This window comes from Felis catus, chromosome E1 (assembly GCF_018350175.1).
Source record: "Felis catus isolate Fca126 chromosome E1, F.catus_Fca126_mat1.0, whole genome shotgun sequence".
NCBI lineage: Eukaryota > Metazoa > Chordata > Mammalia > Carnivora > Felidae > Felis > Felis catus.
The window spans coordinates 43,708,510-43,736,267 of record NC_058381.1 but is presented as its reverse complement, the minus strand read 5'-3'; the positions used below and the strand labels follow the sequence as shown (position 1 = coordinate 43,736,267).

The 27,758-nt window shown below is 44.0% G+C and overlaps 1 protein-coding gene and 1 long non-coding RNA gene across 51 annotated transcripts in view; one reads left to right on the top strand and one right to left on the bottom strand.

Annotated features, from left to right (window-relative positions):
* LOC105260083 (RAD52 motif-containing protein 1-like) overlaps positions 1-27,758 on the top strand; it is a 345,360-nt gene that overhangs the window by 80,389 nt on the left and 237,213 nt on the right. The gene's annotated exons all lie outside the window — the stretch shown is intronic.
* Positions 517-16,123, bottom strand: LOC123381871. 2 transcript variants are annotated; one of them, XR_006589399.1, is made up of 3 exons: positions 14,477-16,123; positions 7,640-7,775; positions 517-6,733 (listed from the first exon to the last, which is right to left on the bottom strand). It is a non-coding gene; the product is annotated as an uncharacterized LOC123381871 (long non-coding RNA). The 2 variants fall into 2 exon arrangements; XR_006589398.1 differs by having other exon boundaries at positions 517-7,775.

Below are 27,758 nucleotides of genomic sequence, written 5' to 3'. Positions count from 1 at the left end.
GGGGGAGGGGCGCGCAGTTGCTAACAGTGCGCGCGCGCATCACGGAGCTGCCATAATGGTTTGGCTCCCTCTCAGTTCCCAGCGCCAGTACCTGACTCGCCTGGGTCACTGTGCCCCGGAGTCTCCGCAAGTCATGTCCCGGCTGCGCCTGTTGGCCCCACTGCTTGTCCTTATGTGGCAACCGTTGTGGCTGCTGGTCCAGGCAGCTCAGCCTCCGGAGTGGGCCCTGGACCCTGCCCAGCTGACCGCCGACCCCACGGAGCCGGCTGAGCCCCGGTCTTCGCGCTCGTCTGATCCCCCACCCGAATCGCCCCAGGTACTTACACCCCCAGCTGAGCCGGTGGGCTTTAGTTACCTGGGGTCCTCTGCTCCAGCCCAGATGTTGACCCCGCCTAAGGAGTTGACGGAGACTTTGGTTCCATTCCTGGACACGGATTCCGTCGGAGAACTACCCCCAGGGCCAGATGAGGATCTGAATGACCAGCTAACCCAGCATCAAACAAAGGCTCCCAGAGGTGGTTCCAATGCCAGGTTGGGATTATTTAATGTTTCCCAAGGTTACAGGTAAGCCTTTAGATGTGGAACTTACCACAACTCCAGGGCCTGATAAAGGTGTTGAGTCTTCTATAGCCCAGCAAGAGGCCCCACCTCAGCCTCTTGAACATACTGAGGAAGCAGAACTGTCTCTAACCCAGCAAGAGACCTCGGGTAAGCCTCCAGAGGAGGTTGAGACTTCAAGTGAGCAGGAGACCCCAGGTCAGCCTTCCGAGCCTCCTGGGGTGATTGATCCTTCTCTAAGGCAGCAGGAGACCCCAGCTCAGCCTTCAGTGCCTCCTGAGGAAGCTAAGCCTTCTCTAAGCAAACAGGAACCCCCAGCTCAGCTTGCAGACCCTTTTGGAGAAGCTGAACTTTCTCCAACCCAGGAGGAGGTCTCAGCTCAGCTTGCAGAGCTCCTTAATGAGGCAGAATCTTCAACCCAGCAGAAGACTCCAGCTCAGTCTCCAGGGGAGATAGAATCTTCTGCAACCCTGCAAGAGCAACCAGCTCAGCCTCCAGAGCTGCCTTCCAGGGAGGTGGAACCTTCTCCAACCCAGCAGGAGCACCCAGCTCAACCTCCATGGCATCATAAGATGACAGTTTCACCTCCAGGTCACTACCGTGATCAACATTTAAACCTGCCCAATGTCAGTTTGAAACCTCCAGATGTGCAGCTTACCATGACTGCAGAACCCACTACAGAGGTGGGACCTTCTCCAGTTCAGCACGAGACTATAGCTCAGCCCTCAGTGCCTCTTAATGTGGAAGCTTTGGAAACCCAGCATGAAGCCCCAACTCTGCCCTCAGATTCTGCAACTGAATCTTTGCCAGTTCAACAGGAGACTCCAACGCAATCTCCAGAATCTACCACACAGGACAAACTTCCAACACAGCAGGAGACCCCAGTTCAGTATCCAGAATATCCTGGAGAAGTTGAACCTTCTACAACCCAGCAGGAGGCCCTAGCTCAGCAATCACAGGCCCCTGAGGAGGGTGAATCATCCTCAACCCAGGAGGAGGCCCCGACTCAGCTTCCAGAGGCCCAGGAAGAGGGTGAACCTTCCCCTCTCCAGGAGGAGGGCCAGGGTCAGCACCCACAGGCCTCCAAGGGGAGTGAACCACCTACAACCCAGGAGGAGTCCCCAGCTCAGCATCCACAGACCCCTGAGGAGGTTGAACCTTCTTCAACCCAGCAGGAGGCTCCAGCTCAGTATCCTCAGGCATCAGAGGAGGGTGAGCCTTTTCCAACCCAACCAGAGACCCCAACTCAGTATCCAGAGCCCCTTGAGGGGACTGAACCTTCTCCAGCCCAGTCAGAGGCCACAACTCAGCATCCAAATCCCCTTGGGGAAGTTAAACCCGCAACCTATCAGGAGGCCCCAAGTCAGCATCCACAGACCTCTGAGGAAATTAACCCTTCTGCCACTCAACAGGAGCCTTCTGGTGAGGTTGAACCTTCTCCAACCCAACAGGAGGCCCCAGCTCACTCTCCAGAGCGTCAGGTGGTAACAGTTTTTCCTCAAGGTCAGAATCAAGCTCAGCTCCTGCTGTTGCCTAATGTCACTGTTAGACCTGTGGATTCCTCAGTTACCATGACCTCAGAATCCACTAATGAGGTTGAAGCTTCTCCACTCCGAGAAGAGGCCTCAGCTCAGTCTGGAGTGTCCCCTGAGCAGTTGGAACCTTCTCCAACCCAGCAGGAGGTCCCACATCAGCATCCAGCGCCCCCTGAAAGTGTTGAATCTTCTCCAGTCCAGCATGAAGTCTCAACCCCACCCGAAGATTTTCCTGAGGAAATTGAACTTTCTCCAAGCCAGCAGGAGAGCTCAGCTCTGCCTCACGTGCCTGTTGCAAGTAGAGAACCTTCTCCAATCCAGCAAGAGGTCCCAGCTCAGCAACCAAAGCCCAATGAGGGGGTCAAGTCTTTTCCAGTTCAGTATGAGCATCCAGCTCAGCCTCCAGGGTCCTCTACAGATGTTGTAGCTCAGTCTCCAGCACAGCATGAGGTGACATTCTCACCTCCAGGTCCAGGTGAAGCTCAGCATCCAGCGTTGCCTAATATCACAGTTAAACCTGTGGATCTGAGGATTTTCATAAGTCCCCAGGCAACTAAGGAGGTTAAACCTCTTCGAGTGCAGCAGGATGTCCCTGCTCAATCTCCTATTCCCCCTGAGAAAGTTGAATTTTCTCCAGCTCAGTCCAAGCGTCTTTCCCAGTCTCCAGAGTCCCCTGAAGATGAGTCTTCTCCAGGCCAACAAGAGGTCCTAGCTCAGACTCCAGACCCCCCTAAGGCTGTGGAACCTGCTTCAGGACAACAGGAGGCCCCAGCTCAGTCTGTAGTCCCCCAGCTGGCCCCAGCTGTATCTCCTGAGCCCCCTAAGGAGGTAGAACCTTCTCCCACACTGCAGGAGGCCCCAGCTCAGCCTTCAGAGCCCCCTAATGAGGCAGAGTCTCCAACCCAGCAGGTGGCCCCAGCTCAGTTTCCAGTCCTCCAGGAGTCCCCAGCTATATCCCCTGAGCCCCCTAAAGAGGTGGAACCTTCTCCCACACCTCAAGAGGCCCCAGCTCAGCCTTCAGAGCCCGGTAATGAGGCAGAATCTTTTCCAACTCAGCAGGAAGCCCCAGTTGTATCCCCTGAGCCCCCTAAGGAGGTAGAACCTTCCACACAGCAGGAGGCCCCACCTCAGCCTCCAGAGCCTCCTGAGAAGGTGGAACCATCTCCAGTCCAGCAGGAAACCCTATCTCTACCTCTCGAGCCACTTAAGGAGATAGTGGCTAACACAACATGAGGTACAAGCTCAGCCTTCAGAGGCCCCTGAGAAGGTAGAACCATATCCAATTCTGCAGCAGGCTCCAACTCAACCTCCGGAGCCCTCTAAGGAGGCAGAAACTCCTCCAGCCCAGCAGGAGGCCCCAGTTCAGCCTCCAGAGCCACCTGAGGAGGTTGTAGCACAACCTCCAGTCCATAATGAGGTGACAGTTCCACCTCTAGGACAAGAGCAAGCTCAGCATCCAAACTTGCCCAATGTTACTGTTCAGCCTGCTGACCTGGAGCTTACTGTAACTCCAGAACCTACTGTGGAGACTGAGCATTCTACAATCATGCAGCAGACTATAGCTCCTCCAGAGGACACTGAGGTGACACCTCCACATCCAGAGCAGGTCCAGGCTCAGCATCCAAATTTGACTGAAGTCAGAGTTCAGCCTTTAGACCTGGAACTGACCATAACTCCAGAACCCACTACAGAGGTTGAAACTTCAACCACGCAAGAGATCCCAGGTCACCCTTCAGAGCCACCTAAGGAGGTTGTGGTTCAGCCTCCACTGTTTCAGGAGGTGACAGTTCCAACTCCAGGTCTGGATCAAGCTAGTCATCCATTGTCACCTAATGTAACAGTTCAGCCTTGGGACCTAGAGCTTACCATAACTCCAGAACCCACTATGGAGGTTAAAGCTTCTACAGCCCTGAAGAAAACTACAGCTCCTCCAAAGGACCTTGAGGTAACATTTGCACATCTAGAGCAGGTTCAGGTTCAGCATTCAACCTTGAATAAGGCCAAAAGTCCACAGACCCCAGATCAGCCTCCAGAGCCGCCTAAGGAACTTGTAGCTCAACCTCCAGTGTATCAAGAGGCAGCAGTTCCAACACCAGATCAGGATCAAGCTCAGTGTCTGTGGTTGCCGAATGTAACAGTTCAGCCTTTGGACTTGGTGCTTGCTGTAACTACAGAACCCACTACGGATGTTAAACATCCCTCAGCCCTGCAGCAGACTACCGCTCCTCCAGAGGACCTTGAGGTGACATTTCCACATTCAGAGCACATTCAGCATCCAACCTTAACTAAAGTCACAGTTAAACCTTTGGACCCAGGGCTTCCCATAACTCCAGAATCCACTACAGAGACTGAACCTTCTCTAACCATGCAAGAGACCCCAACCCAGCCTCCAGAGCCACCTAAGGAGGTTGTTCAGTATCCATCCGAACAGGAAGTGATAGTTCCCACTCCAGTAAGGATCAAGGTCAGCAACCAACATTGCCCAGTGTCACAGCTCATCATGTGGACTTGGGGCTTACCATAACTCCAGAACCTACTACAGAGGCTGAACATTCTACACCCATGAAGGAGACTACAGCTCCTCCTCCAAAGGACCTTGAGGTGACACTAGCACATCCAGAGCAGGTTCAGAGTCAGCATCCAAACCTGACTGAAGTCACAGTTCCACCTATGGACCTGGAACTTACTGTAACTGCAGGATCCAGTGTGGAGACTGAACCTTCTCCAACCATGCGAGACACCCCAACTCAGCCTCCAGAGCCACCTAAGGAGGTTGTAGTTCAATATCCATTCCAGCAGGAAGTGACAGTTCCAACTCCAAGTAAGGATCAAGGTCAGCATCCAGCATCACCCATCATCCCATTTCGTCATGTGGAGCTTACTATAACTCCAGAACCTATTACGGAGGCTGAACATTCGACAACCCTGAAGAAGACTACAACTCCTCCCCCAAAGGACCTTGAGGTGACACTTGCACATCCAGAGCAGGTTCAGAGTCAACATCGAAACCTGACTGAAGTCACGGTTCCACCTATGGACCTAGAAATTCCTGTAAGTCAGCAACCAGCGTCATTTGAGACAGGTTTTCCTCCAACAACTCAACATTCTGTGGTGCATTTTGTAAACTATACCTCCGAAAAGGCATACACAACTTTAACTTGGCAACCAGAACAGAATGCCACCACAAACCTCAAACTATGTGAGCGTTGTACCTGCAAAGATGAGACACTGTCGTGTGTTGGTCTCAGCCTACAGCAGAGGCTCCGCAGAGTGCCCGTGCCGGAGCCCGACACCTACAACGGCACCTTCACCATCTTGTAAGAATCGCCTTTACTTGTTTGTTCTCTGCCTCCTGCTTGACATGGCAGTCTCTTCCTCAATGTCGTCCTGGGCCTTCCTCATCTCCCCAGCCACGTTGACTGACTTTCTGTTTTTACGTTTTCTTTGTCAACTATCCCTTATCTTCATTTTCCTTTTTACTACTGTTCGCCCTTCTCCAATCTTTTACTTGTAATTGTCCTTATTCTTTTTCCTTATCCAATCTTTAGCCCCATTATTTCATTCCTTAACCTCTACTCTCCCATTTTTGCTCCATCCTCTATAATAGGATACAACAGAGTAGTGAAGAGTAGAGATTCTGGAACTAGATTGCCTGCATTTGGGCCGAGGTCTGTCATCTATTAGCTTTGTGACTCAGTTTCCTTTTCTGTGAAATGGAAATTATGATAGTTACCATCTCATGGGATTATTGTGAGATCTAGGTGAGGTAATACATATGAAGCACTTGGATCAGTGCCTGGCAAAATATGAGTGTTAGCTGTTATTATTTTGATTCCCCAGACCTCATCTTTGACCCCCGGCCTTCCACATACAGTACTCAGTTTGGGCCCAACCCAAGAGTAAGTACTATGGGCGCCACACTAGGATGCAATCGTCTTCAGAACATGAAATGACAGGTGGGAAGAAAGGAAATGGTCATAGAAAGGGAGGTGGCATGTAATTAAGTACTAAAAGAGGTACCATGGGTGTTGGAATTCAGCAGACTCTGTAATCAGTGGAGTATGGAGGTCAGGGAGAGCTGCATGGATAAGCTAACACTTTAGCTGAGACTTAAAGAGTGGCTCTGATGTGTTAAGTAGAGAAAAAATGGGTATAAGTCTAGGCAAAGGCATGGCTGCAGGAATGATCAGGAATTAAGAATTAGGTTAGGGGCGCCTGGGTGGCTCAGTCGGTTGAGCGTCCGACTTCAGCCCAGGTCAACATCTCACAGTTCGTGAGTTCGAGCCCCGCGTCAGGCTCCGGGCTGACGGCTCAGAGCCTGGAGCCTGCTTCCGATTCTGTGTCTCCCTCTCTCTCTGCCCCTCCCCCATTCATGCTCTGTCTCTCTCTGTCTCAAAAATAAATAAACATTAAAAAAAAAAAAAGAATTAGGTTAAGCCGTTAAAGATCCAATTACGAGAAACCTTGACTATCAGCTAGAGAGGTTTGAACGTTACATTCTGAGTTACGGAGAGGAACTGAAAGTTTTCAAGCATGAGATACAGACCATTGAAAGGAGGATTATTTTCAGTTCCCCATATAGGGCGATCTGGAGAGGAGAGCTTGATCCAGCGAGACCAGATAGAATGTTCTAACAAAACCTAGGAGTAAAGTAACAAGGGGCCGAATCAGAGTGGCTGAAAAGAGTAGAAAGAAAAGCCTTAAGAGCACTGCAAAGGAGGAAGTGACAAGATAGACTAACTGATGACAGTCGCGGATGGGGTGTGCACGGGAAAGAGAAAACTCAGATATTACTCTGAAACTTCTGTCCCAGATAAGGAGAATGATGGAAGTTGAGGCATCTTTTACCAGGGCACATAGAGCAACCAGAAGGCTTCAGGTTGACTGGAAATGTCCACCAGGCACATGGGCAGATGGGTATCTGTTTTGAATTTATTCCTGACTCCCCTGAAAAAAATGTGTATGTAAACTGACCAGGTAAGCTGTTGCTGAGGGAAGAGAACAAAACTACAGGTAAAGGTTCAAAGTCATACGCAGAGGTAGCGGTTGAAACTGAACCTCAGGCATTTAATAGCTTCTTTTAAACATGTGTAATTCATGGATACATGAATTATCATGGATACTTTTTTTTGTTTTTAATGTCACAGGTATAGAGGATAAAACGTGAAAATCCCACCCCCCCCCCCCTACCACTCATAAGATAACTCCTGTCACCTTTTTGGTGTGTGTCCTTCCTTCCCATCTCTTTCCTTTGCATTTTTTCCTAATTTTCTAATGAGGGGATACTTTTTAATTCCTTGGCCAGTGATTTGTTGCTTTTCCCTATGCAATATGTCTAAGAAATCTTTCCATGTTAGTTATTCTAATTTCTAACTTCCCTTATCCTTCTAACACCTAGAGAGGTTTCAGTAGAGGGCTTCTTTACATTTGTTTGCTGATAATGGTACAATTTTTACCATTTTTTTCGTTGAATTCTTATTTTCTCATTGATTTGTGGAAGGAACCATTTTAGACACATAAGTGATTTGGGGGAAAAAAATACTTACCTCCAGAGTAATTAACAGGCGTTCTCTACCCAAGGAATGGAACAAATAGGAAGTTCAGGTTCTAAGGAGCTGCCTTGTTTGTGCCAGTGGCCCCACGCTAGCTCTTTATTAATTGCACCACCTGGGATGCTGATAGCTGCGGAAAGTAGAAAGTTGGCATTTACTGCATTGGAATATTCCCCACAAGGTTGCCAGTGATTCTCTTCTTTATTCTGTTCATTCCTTTCCTACCTGTTCAAGGATCTGAACTGTGTTTCTTCACAGAAATTTCCAAGGAAACTCTATTTCTTACATTGATGAAAATGTATGGAAGGGATACCGTTGGGCTGAGAAACTGTGAGTATATTCTCTCCAAATATGAATACAAAAACAAAAACAAAAACAAACAAACAAAAACAAAAAACTAACTGCATTCTAAGGTCCTTCTTGGTCCAGAACTTTGAAGTCAGTAGCTCTGAGGAAAGGTGTTTCCCCTTCCATATCCCAACTCAACCTCTAACGATTGCAATTCTGTGTTAATTTTTTTTTAACGTTTATTTATTTTTGAAACAGAGAGAGACAGAGCATGAACGGGGGAGGGTCAGAGAGAGGGAGACACAGAATCTGAGACAGGCTCCAGGCTCTGAGCTGTCAGCACAGAGCCTGACGCAGGGCTTGAACCCATGGACTGCAACCTGAGCCGAAGTCGGATGCTTAACCGACTGAGCCACGCAGGTGCCCCATTAATGTTGGTATTCTCAAATCCTTTTGTGTTTTCTCTGTTAACTGTGTCATTGACTATAAGCTGTTATATTTGTTTTTTATTTTCTGTCCTGAATAGAATTGGCTTTCTCACTCCATATGGTCATTCCTGAGTGCAATTTATCTTTGTAGTTGAGATTTGACTTGCTTCTGTTTTCTGGTCCTAAGGAAGAGGTGAAATGAACCACGGGACTTGTTATTGGTGACAGGTCCCCCTGAGAGTTAAAGAAGAGGTGGGAGGTGACTTCTAATGGCTAGTCAGAGTGTATACCCTTCCTCCAGGGTTCTGGGACCCTGCCCCCTTCTAACACCAGTGGCTCCTGCCTGGAAGAAAACACCCTTTGCTGCCAGATCCAAGGAGGAAGGATGTGGGGTTGATGTGCTGTCCTTGGTCCTACTGCAGTATCCCAGCTAATCACCCTGTAGGTGGCTCCAAGGCATTTCTGGTGGGGAGTGTTTATAGAGCTACTCCCTTGGCTTTGAGCTAAGGTTGTGGATTTTCGAATTGTATCTTTTCTAATCATTCTTAGGGACTTTGGTGGAGTTTGGAGTTTGGTAGAGACTTGGCATGTTTCAATCTGCCAGCTTGAAATAGCACAACCTCTTAGGAAGGCAATTTTGTACCCCTGTTAAATCCTGGAGAAACTTAGGCAAATGTGTACTAGGATATAAACAGAAAAATGTTCAAAGCAGCACTGTTTATAATAACTAAAAATTAGAAAAATCTAGTATCCACCAACAGTAGAATGAACAAATAGCATTACACGGGTATTTACTCTATACTTATTAAACTGAGCATTTATGTTATGTGCATTTTATGCACATTTTTAGTTCTCACAGATATTTTTTAGTTGGGGAAAAAAATTAGATGGCTTTACTTGTAGCACTGATATGGTTATAAATAGGGCTTCCACAATAAAATTTGGGAAAAGAGAGGAGGAAGTGGCAGTTCTGTCCATGTTTTTGCCACTCAGGGCTGGGTTCTAACAGAGATTTTGTGATCCAGAGAGTAGGCATTAAATGTACATTTTGGTGTGAAGAGTGGATAGGTGTGTGTGTGTGTGTGTGTGTGTGTGTGTGTGAGAGAGAGAGAGAGAGAGAGAGAGAGAGAGAGAGAGAGAGAGAGACAAAGGAGTATGTGAGAAGAAAATATATGAATCAAACAGCAGAGATCGCCATCCCTACATTAAATAAGAATTAATATATTTGGTGGCACCATTACCCAGGTTTCTCTCACATCTAGCGGTCCTGTGTAGCAAATAGTTGTAGTTATTTTGCATTTTGACCCAGAAATGACCTTTTCATTTTGCAGAATTCTCAGTGAAAATTATCTGACCGAATTACGTAAAGACACATTTGAAGGCCTGCTATCCCTCCAGTATTTGTAAGTTAATCAGTTCATCATTTATTATGTTTTTAGTTATATTATTTATTAAAAAATACAGGGTTCGAATTAGATAATTGCAACAATTTCTTCTAACAGTAGAATTCTATAATTCTCTCTATTAAATTCTATAACTCTGTAAGTCTGTGGGGACCCAGCCCATCTCTAGCATTAAATACCTCCTATGCATTTTCAACTTTTTCATTTTATAGACAAGATATAGGAAAAAGCCCTTCAGTTGTAGAGGAAAAGGGGTAATGAGGTCTGAGCAATTATGGACACCCATATGAACCTTGTTATGTAAGTGTTCATATACCATCTGCCTTTATTTATATTTATTATTTATGGCCCATGGATCAAATCCTGTGTATGGTCTGTCTTGATACAACCTATGAGTTCAGAATGATTTTCATGTTCTTAAAAGGCTGTAAAAGAGAAAAGAAGAGAAAGAAACAGAGAATGTGTGACAGAGACCGTATATGGCCTGCAAAGCCTAAAATATTTACTGTCTGGCCTTTACAGAAAAGGTTTGAAAAAGTTGGCTTAGTAAAATGAGAGGAATTGAAGTTAACCTCAAATTGTCACCTACAAGACAAGAAAATATAGAACACTTACATTAATTTGAATGCCATTCACCCAGAATTTTTAAATAATGTAATCTAAATTAAATATTTAAATATTAAATATTTAACTAAGCAGGTGAATTATGTAAGCAGTATTACCAAGTACATATTAAATTATCAAGAGAACAGATTAAGGATTTCAGTGTGGGAAATTTCATTAGTTTATTTTTTTATTATTATTTTTTATGTAATTCATTGTTAAGTTAGCTAACATACAGTGTGCTCTTGGCTTCAGGAGCAGATTCCTGTGATCGGTGTGGAAATTCTTATGCCACCATAAAAATAGATGTTTAAAATGATGGTTAAGGGGTTTGGGCTCCTGGGTGGCTCCGTTGGTTGGGCGTCTGACTTTGACTCGGGTCGTGATCTCACAGTTTGTGGGTTCGAGCCCCGTGTCGGGCTCTGTCCTGACAGCTCAGAGCCCGGAGCCTGTTTCAGATTCTGTCTCCCTCTCTCTCTGCCCCTCCCCCACTCATGCTCTGTCTCTGTCTCTCTCAAAAATAAATAAACATTAAAAAAATGATGGCTAAAGGGCACATGGCTGTCTCAGTCATTAGAGTCTGCAACTCTTGATCTCGAGGTTGTAGGTTAGAGCCCCATGTTAGGTATATAGATTACTTAAAAAAAAATGAAATCTTTAAAAATATAATGATGGTTAAGTGGTATAGTTAGAAATGTTTACACTAAACAAACATCAGAAATGCCTCTAACTTCGCTAATTACAGAATAAACATCTCTCCAGCCTCATTGTCAAGGAAGAAATGTTTGCATAGATCTCTGTACATTAGACATACAGAGATACTAATGTTCTTTGCTATGGAGGTTCAGTGTTTATTCTTTGCCCATGCCATCCAAAGCTGTGTATTTCATTAATCCTTTTTTAAAAATTTTTTTAATGTTTATTTATTTTTGAGAGAGAGAGAGAGAGAGAGAGAGAGAGAGAGAGACAGAGTATGAGCAGGGTAGGCACAGAGAGAGAGGGAGACACAGAATCCGAAGCGGGCTTCAGTCTCTGAGCTGTTGGCCCAGAACCCGATGCGGGGCTCGAATTCATGAGCAGTGAGAGCATGACCTGAACCGAACGAAGTCAGATGCTCAATCGACTAAGCCATCCGGGCGCCCCTCATTAATCCTTATTAATGATGTGCTTTAGAAAATAGATTCTTCTTGCAAATGTGGAAGGCTTAAGGGTAGTGAGTAAAAGGAATCTCATATGACACTGAAAATCGTCCTTCAAATTATCAAACCTTCCAAGTCTTAGGGGACAACCACTTTGTATTGGTCTTCTTGGCTACCTCTGCCATCTGGGCTCCAAACGTTACAAACACAGTTTGGAGAAAAACAAAAGAGACAAACTGCGCAATGGATTGGGCCTTTCATTATTTCTACTATGAGGTACTTTGTAAGCCAATTATTTCATGTTAGGTGAAGTGTTCTCATTCATTCATTCATTCATTCATTCATTCAAAAAAAAAATGTGAATCAAAACCTAAAAAAGAATGTGACAGGCCCGATGCCCAGTACCATAGGCACGCAGATGGTTAAGACAGGCTTCCCACCCTTGTAGGAACTCATGATTTCACAGGGAAAATAAACAGAAGCTTAAACCATAACGCATAAGCACTGAATGGATGATGAAGCACTGACAAAGTGCAGAAGAGGGAGCCACAAAGTCATAAAAACCACATTTCTTTTCCGTCATTTTGCTCCTTCTACTCACTACCCAGCTGTTAATTTATTTTATAAATACTTGAGTTTGTTCTTTTCCATGCATCAGTTTTAAACACAGTAGACAACGCAGATGAGCAAGACTAGTCCATACTTTCACGGAGTTTATGCCCAGAGGAAATGGAATGCCAGAATAACTATATTGAGAAGAAATTGGGGCACCTGACCGGCTGAGTCAGTAGAGCATGCCACTCTTGATCTCAGGGTCGTGAGTTCAAGCCCCAGGTTGGGCGTGGAGTCTACCTTAAAAAATTCAAAGAAGGAGAAGGAGGAGGAGGAGGAGAGGGGGAGGGGAAGAAATGGATTTGGGCAATGAGAAGTATAAGTTGTTTTGGGAACATAGAAGAGGGGGGAAGACTTCAAGTTGGATCAGGGAAGTTACTAGAGAAATGCTGTTTGAACAGAACCTTGAATGGCTATGACGTGTCATTGGATAGACATCTTGGGAAGAATATGCTTGCAAAATAGAGTGAGTGAAAGGCAAAATGCAGGAGAAATTTCTTTGGTATCTGTAGAGTAGGAAACTAGAGCCAGATTTAGGATTTTGAAGGCCTTGGATAATATGCCAAGCTACCGTGTTATCACAGCAGTGCTCTAGGACAAACTTTAGACTGCACCAGGGTCACTTGGAGGCCTTGTCAGAACACAGGTTCCACCTCCACAGTTCCTGATTCACTCAGTCCAGAGTAGAGCTGAGAATTTGCATCTTGAGTAAGTTCCCAAGTGACTCTGATATTTGAGAACCACTCCTGGAGAATTAATCTGGTGACCGTGTGCAGTATAGATTAGAATGGGACAGACCAGAGATGACAATGCCAGTCAGAAGATGGTGGTACCCATGTAGGTGGAAAGTGAGGGACTCAGCTGAAATCCATGGAAATAAGAGGGTCAACTATAATCAAGAATGGGTGTTTCCAAATAAAAATCCAGTACCATGTTGTTTTTTTGTTGGCCCCACTTGCAACTGAAGCAGTTGATAAATTCATAGACCATTTGGGCAATGTACAACCCAAAATAAATTTCTATTAATATGATAATATAATTCTGAGTTCGTTCAAAGCTAGGTATTGATTAGAGGAGTAACTTCTTTTCAAGTTAAATGAAAAGGTATCTTTTATCTCTTCTGGTATTGACTTGGAGTCGAGAAATAGAACTAAACCAGGAAGGTGTGCTAATGTGAGAATATCCCTTTTAATATTAGAAATTATATGTGGAGATCACAACTTTGAGCTCATAATTTAGAAATTGCTGAGGCCACAAAAAGTCATTGAATCAATTCTTCTGCTCTCAGGAAAGATTACTTCCAAGATCTATCACGATCTATAGTTGTATGTTTTATGTAGGAAGATCACAAAGGTGAGACTCTTAAGAAAGGTGAGGACAGGGTTAGGGGCTCTGGAAGGTTCAAATAACAATTCCTAATACTCAGAGTTTAGCCAAAAGCTACTTATTCAATACTATCATCCTACTAATTAGATATCTTAGAGCTAATTGAGGCAATATTTTCCTTTTCCTTTTCCTAGAGATTTATCCTGCAATAAAATACAATATATTGAAAGACGTACATTTGAATCGCTACCTTTTTTGCAGTATATGTAAGTTACAAATATAATTTCATTATATTTGGAATTTTTATTAAACTTAATTCTACACCTCTTTGTTATTCACTTTGAATGAATGAAACTTTATTAGTCGAAAGCTACTAAAATTATGTTGCAAATCTTTTTTGTCTGTGGCAAAGTTTGGTGTGAGAGTTATTATAGAGATCAGAGTGAATCGTTCTAGAGCAGCAGTTCTCTGCCAGGGTGATTTTGCATCCAGGTGACACTTGGTAGTGTCTAGAGACATTTTTGATTGTCAGACTGTAGATGTGCTCCTGGCCTCTAGTGGGTGGAGGCCAGGGCTGCTGTCACACCCTACAGTTCACAGGGCAGCACCCCCCCCCCCCATAACAAAGATTATCCAACCATAAATCTCAACAGTGCTAAAGTTGTGAAACATTTTTCTAGAGAAATAAACTTACTTCTCTAGAAAAAAATACTTACTTAACACAAGTATTTATTGAGCATTTACTGATTTGTATCTAATGCACCACATGTATAAACATGAAAGTATAAATCTTTCATGCAAATATTTTTTTAAAAAGGCAAGCATCTTTCATAGTGAGATTTCTTTAGTGTATGGAGAGAGTATTGTGGTTATGTTTCGTTATCTATAAATTAGAATCACTGCCAAAGGATAAATATTCTGAAAATATCTTGTTTTTCTTCTTCGTTTTGTCTTGTTTTTGTTTTTTTTGTTGTTGTTGTTGTTGTTTTTTTTTTTTGGTGTGTGTAGAAATCTTGGTTGCAATTTACTCACCAAACTGAGCTTTGGAACATTTCAGGCCTGGCATGGAATGCAGTTTTTACACAAGCTGTAAGTGAAATAGAAAATGAATACATGTTAAAAAACAAAAAACTACATGTAAAAATATCATACAGTGACTGGTTAGGTGTGTGTTAATAAACCCAGTATGAATTCTGGAAAGTAGGTCTTAAAATCCATTTTTTTTTCAGATGAGGAAACTAAGGTACAAAGAGGCCAAGAGACTTGTCTTAACTCCTACATGGCACTCTCTGCCCTCCCTCGTACCCAGCTTTGTGTGGGCAGTGAAAGCCCCAAGCAAGTAACACCCAAGTCAGTATTATCATGGGAATTCGTGACAGTGATGCTTCCCCAAGGTGTGCATGGTCCTTGAAATCCACTTTTGAATTTAACTTTGATTCCGGCTCATGTGCAAGTTTCCTATGGAAAAGAGAACTTCGAAGAACTAAGTTTAGCACAGAGTTCTCCAGGCAGCAACAGGTGTGGGTGCTTCCTCAGCCATCAGGAAAGCAGAAAGAACTCCTGAATACCCGCCACAGGGCACTGCTCTCCATGTGCTTTCTTTCCTGACCACTCTTCAAGTAAGAAGTGTGTTATTCCCTTTCAGCCGGAACATTCTGTGATTTCTCTGTAAAAAGGCAAATCATACTGGGCATGTTCAGTGGCCTGAGGGGGATGTTTAGACTCAAGGTTGAAGACCCTCCTCTAAAGCAGACGCTGGAAAAGACTGTCTTACTGTCTTGTGGTTCAGAAATCCGATTTCACAGCTTATCTTCCGTTAGATGAAAGTGTTTACGGTGTGTCTGGAGCTGGAGTAAGTTCCTGCGGGTGCCCAAGAGCAGGGGCCTCCTCTCTCCTCTCATTAATTTGCTGATGCCTGACTTGGGGAAAGAATACTGAGGGTCAGTTTTTTGTTTTGCCAGCATGCCAGAGAACGGGCTCATTGAGTTTCGCCACCAAGAGGTTTTAGTGGTGTCAATACAATGTCTTAAAACTCACCACCTCTACTAAGCATCTTATGACACCAAGAGTCTCTTCTAAGAATCTGAATTTCATAGTTATGTAGGCAATACAGGACAAAATAGGGTGGAATCCGTTGATAAGAATGAATGAATTCATTGAAAAACAATCCTTTCCACGCGCACTCTATGTCGACAATGTACTAAGTACTGGGGGTACAAAGAATAGACAGGGACTGTCCCCAAGAATCTTTCATACTGGAAAAAGGAGAAAAAGATGGCCTTTTTCTTGTAGTTTACTAAGATATTTGTAAACTGATGGAAACTCCTGTCTTGCCCGACTGAGATCTCTATCAGTTAACCATTTGTTTTCTTTCCTTTCCTTTGTCCTGGAGCAGCCAGAATCACACATATCCCACCTGGGGCGGGGGCGTGTGCTAACTTGTATTTTGCCCTCAACTTGCCCCATGCTCCCTCATCAATCTTCCATGACAGAAAAAGGTAATTAAAGAACCAGAGCTAGCTGGTATTGAGAATAAATTAATACTCATGTCATGTGTGTTATGCCCAGAATTCGTGATCCCCAAATACCGCCAGGGAGCCGAGTCCGATGTACAAGCAAAAGAGCCTTTATTCGAGCTAGCTCGAGCTCAATCCCCTACCTGCACTGATGCAGCGTTGAGATACCAGAGAGAGAGAGCCAGTTTCAAAAGGACAAAGGTTTTACTGGGGCCTAGTGGCAGTTGGTGAGGTAATGGCTGCGGCCTCAGCTGATTGGCTGGGGAAGGGTCCTGGGGAAGAGTCCTGTTAGGCAGTTGGGGGGTGGTGGTTACTCAAGGGGAGGAGGTGTGTTCAAGGTGAAGGACACAGAACAAGATGGAGTCGGCCGGCTTAGGCCCGCCCTTTCAATGTGGTTTGAATAGAGCTGTACTACTCAAACGGATTCACAGTTAACTTCCAAAAAATTATCACAGTACAGTAAGTGTGTATTGGAGGTTGGGCTCCTTGTTTGGGGCCAAACTTTTCTTTTTTATTTTTAACGTTTATTTATTTATTCTGAGAGAAAGAGAGCGTGCGCAGGGGAGATGCCATCCCGTGAATTCAGTCACGTTATTACCTGTGTGACTTATTACTGGGGTGTTTATAAGTTGAAACAATATTTTCTCCAGCATTAAATAAGTTTGTAAACCTTTTGGGCCCCAGCTGAGGTGGATTTATCTTGAACTGACTGAAGCTTAAACTTCAGGTCTCCTCACTTACATAGGCCCCTTCCAAAGTCTTGGGAGGGACCCTCGCAATTCCTGTACGCATAATTTTGCATGTTTTGATGAGGCAGGATTTCCCAAAGTAGATGAGGTTCAGACCCTACAAGGCCTTGATTCACCCCTGGGTTTCAGGTAATTATATCTCAGTAAGTTTTTTGAATGAAGCCTCTTAACTTATTGATAAACACTGAGTGAACACATTAGCGGTTTGGTAAAGTCTATTTTGAATCTGAAATCCACCTCAAAGCCATGCCAAGAGTTTATTAATAAGGTACCATTTTTTGAATGGTAGTAATAATCCTATTTCTTTCAGATGAAATCAGGAATGAAATATATTATGGAAAACCAACAGTGGTTGATAATCCTAAATGTTAAGTACAGGTTTTTTTTTTTTTTTTCCTGACTTTAAAGTGCTTCTCCTTCATTCACCTACACAGGTCCAGACTGGTGGCTTATTATTTTTTTTTTTCCATAGGGAATTTATTTATTTATTTATTTTTATATATGAAATTTATTGACAAATTGGTTTCCATACAACACCCAGTGCTCATCCCAAAAGGTGCCCTCCTCAATACCCATCACCCACCCTCTCCTCCCTCCCACCCCCCATCAACCCTCAGTTTGTTCTCAGTTCTCAACAGTCTCTTATGCTTTGGCTCTCTCCCACTCTAACCTCTTTTTTTCTTTTTTTTTCCTTCCCCTCCCCCATGGGTTCCTGTTAAGTTTCTCAGGATCCACATAAGAGTGAAACCATATGGTATCTGTCTTTCTCTGTATGGCTTATTTCACTTAGCATCACACTCTCCAGTTCCATCCACGTTGCTACAAAAGGCCATATTTCATTTTTTCTCATTGCCACGTAATATTCCATTGTGTATATGAACCACAATTTCTTTATCCATTCATCAGTTGATGGACATTTAGGCTCTTTCCATAATTTGGCTATTGTTGAGAGTGCTGCTATGAACATTGGGGTACAAGTGGCCCTATGCATCAGTACTCCTGTATCCCTTGGATAAATTCCTAGCAGTGCTATTGCTGGGTCATAGGGTAGGTCTATTTTTAATTTTCTGAGGAACCTCCACACTGCTTTCCAGAGCGGCTGCACCAATTTGCATTCCCACCAACAGTGCAAGAGGGTTCCCGTTTCTCCACATCCTCTCCAGCATCTATAGTCTCCTGATTTGTTCATTTTGACCACTCTGACTGGCGTGAGGTGATACCTGAGTGTGGTTTTGATTTGTATTTCCCTGATAAGGAGCGACGCTGAACATCTTTTCATGTGCCTGTTGGCCATCCGGATGTCTTCTTTAGAGAAGTGTCTCTTCATGTTTTCTGCCCATTTCTTCACTGGGTTATTTGTTTTTCGGGTGTGGACTTTGGTGAGCTCTTTATAGATTTTGGATACTAGCCCTTTGTCTGATATGTCATTTGTGAATATCTTTTCCCATTCCGTTGGTTGCCTTTTAGTTTTGTTGGTTGTTTCCTTTGCTGTGCAGAAGCTTTTTATCTTCATAAGGTCCCAGTAATTCACTTTTGCTTTTAATTCCCTTGCCTTTGGGGATGTGTCGAGTAAGAGATTGCTATGGCTGAGGTCAGAGAGGTCTTTTCCTGCTTTCTCCTCTAAGGTTTTGATGGTTTCCTGTCTCACATTTAGGTCCTTTATCCATTTTGAGTTTATTTTTGTGAATGGTGTGAGAAAGTGGTCTAGTTTCAACCTTCTGCATGTTGCTGTCCAGTTCTCCCAGCACCATTTGTTAAAGAGGCTGTCTTTTTTCCATTGGATGTTCTTTCCTGCTTTGTCAAAGATGAGTTGGCCATACGTTTGTGGGTCTAGTTCTGGGGTTTCTATTCTATTCCATTGGTCTATGTGTCTGTTTTTGTGCCAATACCATGCTGTCTTGATGATGACAGCTTTGTAGTAGAGGCTAAAGTCTGGGATTGTGATGCCTCCTGCTTTGGTCTTCTTCTTCAAAATTCCTTTGGCTTTCGGGGCCTTTTGTGGTTCCATATGAATTTTAGGATTGCTTGTTCTAGTTTCGAGAAGAATGCTGGTGCAATTTTGATTGGGATTGCATTGAATGTGCAGATAGCTTTGGGTAGTATTGACATTTTGACAATATTTATTTTTCCAATCCATGAGCAGGGAATGTCTTTCCATTTCTTTAAATCTTCTTCAATTTCCTTCATAAGCTTTCTATAGTTTTCAGCATACAGATCCTTTACATCTTTGGTTAGATTTATTCCTAGGTATTTTATGCTTCTTGGTGCAATTGTGAATGGGATCAGTTTCTTTATTTGTCTCTCTGTTGCTTCATTGTTGGTGTATAAGAATGCAACTGATTTCTGTACATTGATTTTGTATCCTGCAACTTTGCTGAATTCCTGTATCAGTTCTAGCAGACTTTTGGTGGAGTCTATCGGATTTTCCATGTATAATATCATGTCATCTGCAAAAAGAGAAAGCTTGACTTCATCTTTGCCAATTGTGATTCCTTTGATTTCCTTTTGTTGTCTGATTGCTGATGCTAGAACTTCCAGCACTATGTTAAACAGCAGCGGTGAGAGTGGGCATCCTTGTCGTGTTCCTGATCTCAGGAAAAAAGCTCTCAGTTTTTCCCCATTGAGGATGATGTTAGCTGTGGGCTTTTCATAAATGGCTTTTATGATCTTTAAGTATGTTCCTTCTATCCCGACTTTCTCAAGGGTTTTTATTAAGAAAGGGTGCTGGATTTTGTCAAAGGCCATTTATGCATCGATTGACAGGATCATATGGTTCTTCTCTTTTTTTTTGTTAATGTGATGTATCACGTTGATTGATTTGCGAATGTTGAACCAGCCCTGCATCCCAGGAATGAATCCCACTTGATCATGGTGAATAATTCTTTTTATATGCCGTTGAATTCGATTTGCTAGTATCTTATTGAGAATTTTTGCATCCATATTCATCAGGGATATTGGCCTGTAGTTCTCTTTTTTTTACTGGGTCTCTGTCTGGTTTAGGAATCAAAGTAATAGTGGCTTCATAGAATGAGTCTGGAAGTTTTCCTTCCCTTTCTATTTCTTGGAATAGCTTGAGAAGGATAGGTATTATCTCTGCTTTAAACGTCTGGTAGAACTCCCCTGGGAAGCCATCTGGTCCTGGACTCTTATTTGTTGGGAGATTTTTGATAACCGATTCAATTTCTTCGCTGGTTATGGGTCTGTTCAAGCTTTCTATTTCCTCCTGATTGAGTTTTGGAAGAGTGTGGGTGTTCAGGAATTTGTCCATATCTTCCAGGTTGTCCAATTTGTTGGCATATAATTTTTCATAGTATTCCCTGATAATTGTTTGTATCTCTGAGGGATTGGTTGTAATAATTCCATTTTCATTCATGATTTTATCTATTTGGGTCATGTCCCTTTTCTTTTTGAGAAGCCTGGCTAGGGGCGCCTGGGTGGTGCAGTCGGTTAAGCGCCGACCTCAGCCAGGTCACGATCTCGCGCTCCGTGAGTTCGAGCCCCGCGTCAGGCTCTGGGCTGATGGCTCGGAGCCTGGAGCCTGTTTCCGATTCTGTGTCTCCCTCTCTCTCTGCCCCTTCCCTGTTCATGCTCTGTCTCTCTCTGTCCCAAAAATGAATAAATGTTGAGAAGCCTAGCTAGAGGTTTGTCAATTTTGTTTATTTTTTCAAAAAAACCAACTCTTGGTTTCGTTGATCTGCTCTACAGTTTTTTTAGATTCTATATTGTTTATTTCTGCTCTGATCTTTATTATTTCTCTTCTTCTGCTGGGTTTAGGCTGTCTTTGCTGTTCTGCTTCTAGTTCCTTTAGGTGTGCTGTTAGATTTTGTATTTGGGATTTTTCTTGTTTCTTGAGATAAGCCTGGATTGCAATGTTATTTTCCTCTCAGGACTGCCTTCGCTGCGTCCCAAAGCGTTTGGATTGTTGTATTTTCATTTTCGTTTGTTTCCATATATTTTTTAATTTCTTCTCTAATTGCCTGGTTGACCCACTCATTCGTTAGTAGGGTGTTCTTTAACCTCCATGCTTTTGGAGGTTTTCCAGACTTTTTTGTGTGGTTGATTTCAAGCTTCATAGCATTGTGGTCTGAAAGTATGCATGGTATAATTTCAATTCTTGTAAACTTATGAAGGGCTGTTTTGTGACCCAGTATATGATCTATCTTGGAGAATGTTCCATGTGCACTCGAGAAGAAAGTATATTCTGTTGCTTTGGGATGTAGAGTTCTAAATATATCTGTCAAGTCCATCTGATCCAATGTCTCATTCAGGGCCCTTGTTTCTTTATTGACCGTGTGTCTAGATGATCTATCCATTTCTGTAAGTGGGGTGTTAAAGTCCCCTGCAATTACCACATTCTTATCGATAAGGTTGCTTATGTTTATGAGTAATTGTTTTATATATTTGGGGGCTCCGGTATTTGGCGCATAGACATTTATAATTGTTAGCTCTTCCTGATGGATAGACCCTGTAACTATTATATAATGTCCTTCTTCATCTCTTGTTACAGCCTTTAATTTAAAGTCTAGTTTGTCTGATATAAGTATGGCTACTCCAGCTTTCTTTTGGCTTCCAGTCGCATGATAAATAGTTCTCCATCCCCTCACTCTCAATCTAAAGGTGTCCTCAGGTCTAAAATGAGTCTCTTGTAGACAGCAAATAGATGGGTCTTGTTTTTTTATCCATTCTGATACCCTATGTCTTTTGGTTGGCGCATTTAATCCATTTACATTCAGTGTTAGTATGGAAAGATACGGGTTTAGAGTCATTGTGATGTCTGTATGTTTTATGCTTGTAGTGATGTCTCTGGGACTTTGTCTCACAGGGTCCCCCTTAGGATCTCTTGTAGGGCTGGTTTAGTGGTGACAAATTCCTTCAGTTTTTGTTTGTTTGGGAAGGCCTTTATCTCTCCTTCTATTCTAAATGACAGACTTGCTGGATAAAGGATTCTCGGCTGTATATTTTTTTCTGTTTAGCACATTGAAGATCTCGTGCCAATTCTTTCTGGCCTGCCAAGTTTCAAAAGAGAGATCAGTCACGAGTCTTATAGGTCTCCCTTTATATGTGAGGGCACGTTTACCCCTTGCTGCTTTCAGAATTTTCTCTTTATCCTTGTATTTTGCCAGTTTCACTATGATATGTCGTGCAGAAGATCGATTCAAGTTACGTCTGAAGGGAGTTCTCTGTGCCTCTTGGATTTCAATGCCTTTTTCCTTCCCCAGTTCAGGGAAGTTCTCAGCTATTATTTCTTCAAGTACCCCTTCAGCACCTTTCCCTCTCTCTTCCTCCTCTGGGATACCAATTATGCGTATATTATTTCTTTTTAGTGTTTCACTTAGTTCTCCTATTTTCCCCTCATACTCCTGGATTTTTTTTATCTCTCTTTTTCTCAGCTTCCTCTTTTTCCATAACTTTATCTTCTAGTTCACCTATTCTCTCCTCTGCCTCTTCAAGCCGAGCTGTGGTGGTTTCCATTTTGTTATGCATTTCGTTTAAAGCGTTTTTCAGCTCCTTGTGACTGTTCCTTAGTCCCTTGATCTCTGTAGCAAGACATTCTCTGCTGTCCTGTATACTGTTTTCAAGCCCAGCGATTAATTTTATGACTATTATTCTAAATTCACTTTCTGTTATATTATTTAAATCCTTTTTGATCAGCTCATTAGCTGTTGTTATTTCCTGGAGATTCTTCTGAGGGGAATTCTTCTGCTTGGTCATTTTGGATAGTCCCTGGCGTGGTGAGGACCTGCAGGGCACTTCCCCTGTGCTGTGGTATATAACTGGAGTTGGTGGGCGGGCCGCAGTCAGACCTGATGTCTGCCCCCAGCCCACCGCTGGGGCCACAGTCAGACTGGTGTGTGCCTTCTCTTCCCCTCTCCTAGGGGCGGGATTCACTGTGGGGTGGTGTGGCCTGTCTGGGCTACTTGCACACTGCCAGGCTTGTGATGCTGGGGATCTGGCGTATTAGCTGGGGTGGGTAGGCAAGGTGCACGGGGGCAGGAGGGGCAGGCTTAGATCGCTTCTCCTTAGGTGATCCACTTCAGGAGGGGCCCTATGGCAGCGAGAGAGAGTCAGATCCGCTGCCGGAGGTTTGGCTCCGCAGAAGCACAGAGTTGGTTGGGTGTTTGCGCAGAGCGAGCAAGTTCCCTGGCAGGAACTGGTTCTCTTTGGGATTTTGGCTGGGGGATGGGCGGGGGAGATGGCGCTGGCGAGCGCCTTTGTTCCCCACCAAACTGAGCTCTGTCATCAGGGGGCTCAGCAGCTCTCCCTCCCTTTGTCCTCCAGCCTTCCCGCTTTCCGAGCAGAGCTGTTAACTTATGACGTCCCAGACGCTAAGTCGCGCTTGTTGTGGGAACACAGTCCGTCAGGCCCCTCCGCTTTTGCAAGCCAGACTCAGGGGCTCTGCTTGGCCGGTGAGCCGCCCCTCCGCCCCGGCTCCCTCCCGCCAGTCCGTGGAGCGCGCACCGCCTCGCCGCCCTTCCTACCCTCTTCCGTGGGCCTCTCGTCTGCATTTGGCTCCGGCGACTCCGTTCTGCTAATCCTCTGGCGGTTTTCTGGGTTATTTAGGCAGGTGTAGGTGGAATCTAAGTGATCAGCAGGACGTGCGGTGAGCCCAGCGTCCTCCTAAGCCGCCATCTTGCGATGAACTTGGTGGCTTATTTTAAAAAATTCACTTCATTGGTTCTAACAGTACGAGCTCCATGATTTTAGAAGCTGAAGGACTGTACGATGTCGAAAGGCTGTACCTTATCGGGATAGAGCACATTCACATGCTGGCTCGTCTGTGGCGCATCCATATTGTGCCAAGAACATAAGCTCTAAGGGAGAATAAGGCAAATCTCAGCCTTACCCCTTTTGAATTATTGTTGAGAATATCATTGAGGTAGGTGTGGCCACCCTCTGAAGGCAAACTCGAGCCGCAGTCACGGAGACGCCCTAACGCTCCCCCAGTCAACCGGCATCTGCTTCCTTTTAGACAGCTGTGTGCCCACAAACGTTGACACACTTGAGGATATTGTCATCGCTTTGTGGTGTGTACTGGAAATCCTGGCAGCTTCTTCTCAGATTCAGAAAGACATAAACGTTAGGGATGAAGATAACAACTCAGGGCTGTCCTTTTGGGGTGATTTAGGGTAACTTTTATTATTTTCCGTGTGTGGTAGTTCAAAAGCGTTGCCATAGTCATACCCAACTATTACTTTTCTTCTCCCAGCTGCATCTGATTCTTCCCACGTATATACCAAGGCATCTTCTTTCTCTGGGAAGCATGGTAGTTGCTCCTCCGCCCCATATCATTTCTTTAATACCGACCTCTATTAGGTATTTACTGCGCTCCGGCACTATGCTAAGACTTTTCGCTTGTGCTGCAAGTAAGACAATGTGTCTTAAACTCTTAGAATAGAGCCTGGCACGTGGCAAGTGCTCCGGACGTGGCCCCTCACACGGCACTTCATTTTCGTGTTTCCAGCAACTCTTGTGATACAGGTAGTATTATCCTCATTTTGGGGATGAGGAAGTTGAAACTCAGAGACATCGGGTGACTTGCCTAGGTTCACACTGTCAGTAAGTGACAGAACCACTTCAGAAGCTTCTCGAGTAATACAATTCCGCATTCCCTGGCACTAGGTAGGACCTGAATGACAACCGGCCTTTTGGGCGTCGTCCCTTGGAGTCAGCTTCTCACTGGAATAGGACCTTTCGAGCAGGGAGCTCCTTTTCCCTATGCTTCTGGAGCTCCTGGCCATGCCACCTATGGGCATCCCCAGGCTTCCTGCTCACCGCCTGGTGCAAATATCACGTCGTCACTGCTAGGCACCCACTCTGTGCCCAGCCTTATGCTAGGTGCTTTGCACATGCTCTTTCCTTTAATCCTCAAGTTGCCTTATGAGGTAAATGCTGCTAAAAAGACTCGGAGACGTTCGTTACTTAAGTCCCTTCACCAGGAAGTGACAGCCAGAATTCAGACCTAGGCCTGCCTGATTCCAGGGCCCTTGCTTCTTGGGCTGGTCCTCACTGCCAGAAACTCCTCTTCAAGGCTATTCTCAGAACTTTAATTAAAACATAGGCTCACCGTTTCAGATTCTTTAGGCTTCGCCCCTCCCCCCGGCCAACCCCTGAGAAAGGATTTACGTGATGCCGTTAGATGTCTTGTATTGAGGAGCTTCACATGGGGAGTCATGTTCTCATGGCTCATGGACCTATGTCGATGAATAAAGGAAAGGGGTTATTCTATCCCCAAGTACTTCAAACATACTGGAATAGGGTCTAGATCACTCTACTTATTTCTTCAACTGCTTTCCTCCAAGGAGCCAGTTTTTCCTCCATGCCTTGGGATTCCAGCATAGAGAGTTTGGAGTTTGTCCTATTTGAAATTTATCTTCACTGCCTGCTTTGGACATTTTGTCAGCTAAAGCTGTTAGGATTTCAGTACATTCAGGACAGTGGTGACAAGCTTCAGTCCTCAAGTCTTCTCTGTCTCCTCAGTTAATAGGAAGGAAACGTAGCCCATCTGTCTGGACCTCTGTAGAAGAATTTGGAGAAAAAAAAAATAACACGTAAGAAATGTTCCCTTATTTTGTGAGCTACCTTTAGTCTGTCCCGTTGCTCTGCAACAGAAAGCTTTTGCAAAAATACTTGAGTTTTCCTCTTCAAATAAGATACAGCTTTTTAAAAAACAAAAAAATATCTAGAACACTATTTCTTCAACTTTGATTATGAGACAGTCTTTGAGGATAACTGTTGTTATGTTTTACTCCCATAAAGATAAGCCCACGAATATCCAAAAGCCAATAGACTGAGTCAGCACACCTTTTATCTGTAAAATGAGGGACTTGAACGGAAATGGAGATGATCTCTAGTGCAATGTCCACCGTTCGTTCATATCGCAGTCTGTGGAAAAACAATTGCTGTCGGTCCAGCAGATGTCACCTGTGGGTCAGTTCTCATTCTCCCCTTGGCTCAGGCACAATAGCTCCATGAAGAAAAGGCGGCACTAAAGACAGGAGGAAATAGGATAATTTGGAGTGGCCTGTATTTTGTTTTCACTACAGGTAAACACGGGGCATTCATCTGAGCAGGAGGGCTGCCTGGGTAAGAGGAAGCACTGAGCCCATGGGTATAAGGCCATGGGTGAGCTACCAGGAAAGAGGGGGGGACGGTGGGGGTAGAGCACTGAGATAGTTGGGGGGAAGGATAACAAACTACTAAATTGTTTTGGCTGCATAATTCTTCATAGTCTTTCTTAATAGGGAGCCGGGGGTGGGCGCGGGGCGGGGGACAGGGGGGAGCAGTGGGCAGGGGAAGACACACACGTGGAAGAGCTTACTTGCACAGAGCCCACCAGTAAGCTTGTAGGTATTAATGCCATTTTTATTTTTTCAAAGCCAAAGGACATTCAGAGCCTCAAGGTTGAGGAACTGTGTTTAACCAGACATGTGACACTCACGTTCTTTCTCTTCATAACATTGTCTGACTGGATATTAACTAGTGTTACACAAACCCGACATGTTCATGGGCCTGACAAAACGTAGAAGAATGGGCTGGAATAGGAAGAATAGGGGAGTTTCCAAGGCAAGATCAAAAATGCATGGCTCCCAGCCGCACCGCTAACTCCCTCTGACCTCCATTGTGGAAGAGTTTGAATCTTCGCTCCCCTTTTCTCCACCTACTAACATATTTGATCTTCTGGCAACTGGTTCTCTATTTATCACAACGTGGTTCTTTTTTTTTTTTTTTTTTTTTTTCAAATTGAGATATAGTCCGCATAATAGAATATGCAACATTATAAAGTATATAGTGCAATGGTATACTTTGATAGACAATAATCACTGCTAATTCCAGAACATTGTCATCACCCCCCTCAAAAGAAATACCATACCCATCAGCCTTTACTCCCCATTCTCCCCTCCTCCCAGGTCCCTGGCAACAACTAATTTACCTTCTGCCCCTATGGATTTGCCTATTCTGGACATTTCATCGAAATGTGTGTCTAGTTTCTTTCACAGAGCTTGTTGGCTTCCAGATTTATCCGGTTGTAGCATGTTTCAGTACTTCATTCTTTCTTTTAATGTTTCTTTATTTTTGAAAGAGAGCGCACACATAAGCGGGGAAGGGGCAGAGAGAGAGGGGGACAGAGGATCCAAAACCACAGAGCCTGATGTAGAGCTCGAACTCATGAACTGTGAGATGACGACCTGAGCCAAAGTCAGATGCTTAACCGACTGAGCCACCCAGGTGCTCCAATCACATTTTGTTCGTCCATTCATGAGTTATTGGACATTTGGATTATTTTGACGTTTTGGCTCTTACGAATACTGCTGCTATGAGTATTCATGTACAAGTTTTTGTGTGGTCATATGTTTTTAATTCTCTTGGGTACGTACCTAAGAGTGGAATTGCTGGGTCATGTAGTAACTCTATATTTAACCCTTTTGAGGAACTGCCAAACTGTTTTCCACAGTGACTACACCATTTTACATTCCCACCAGTGTATGAAGATTCTGGTTTCCCCAAATCTTGCTACCACTTATCATTGTCTCTCTGTTCGATCATAGCCATCTTAGTGAGTGTAGAGTAGTATCTCATTGTAGCTTTCATTTATCTTTCCCTAATGAGCTAAGACATTGAGTATCTTTTCATGTGCTTATTGGCCATTCATGTATTTTCTTTGGCGAAATGTCTCTTCAAATCCTTTACCCATTTAAACATTTGATTATTTGTCTTTTTCCTGAGTTTTAAGAGTTCTTTATATATTCTGGATATTCTGGATACTAGACTTGTATCAGACATATGATAGTTTTGGGTTGTTTTTTTATTTTTAAATAAAGTCCAGTTTATCTATTTTTCCTTTGGTTTGTTGTGCTTTTTGTGTCGTGTCTAAGAAACTGTTGCCTAAATCCAAGGTCATAAAGATTTCTCTCCTGAGAGTTTTATAGCTTGAGCTCTTCCATTTAGGTCTTTGACTCATTTTGAGTTAATATTTATATATGGTGTGAAGTGTAAGAATCCAACTACATTATTTTGTATGGGGATATACGGTTGTCCCAGCATCATTTG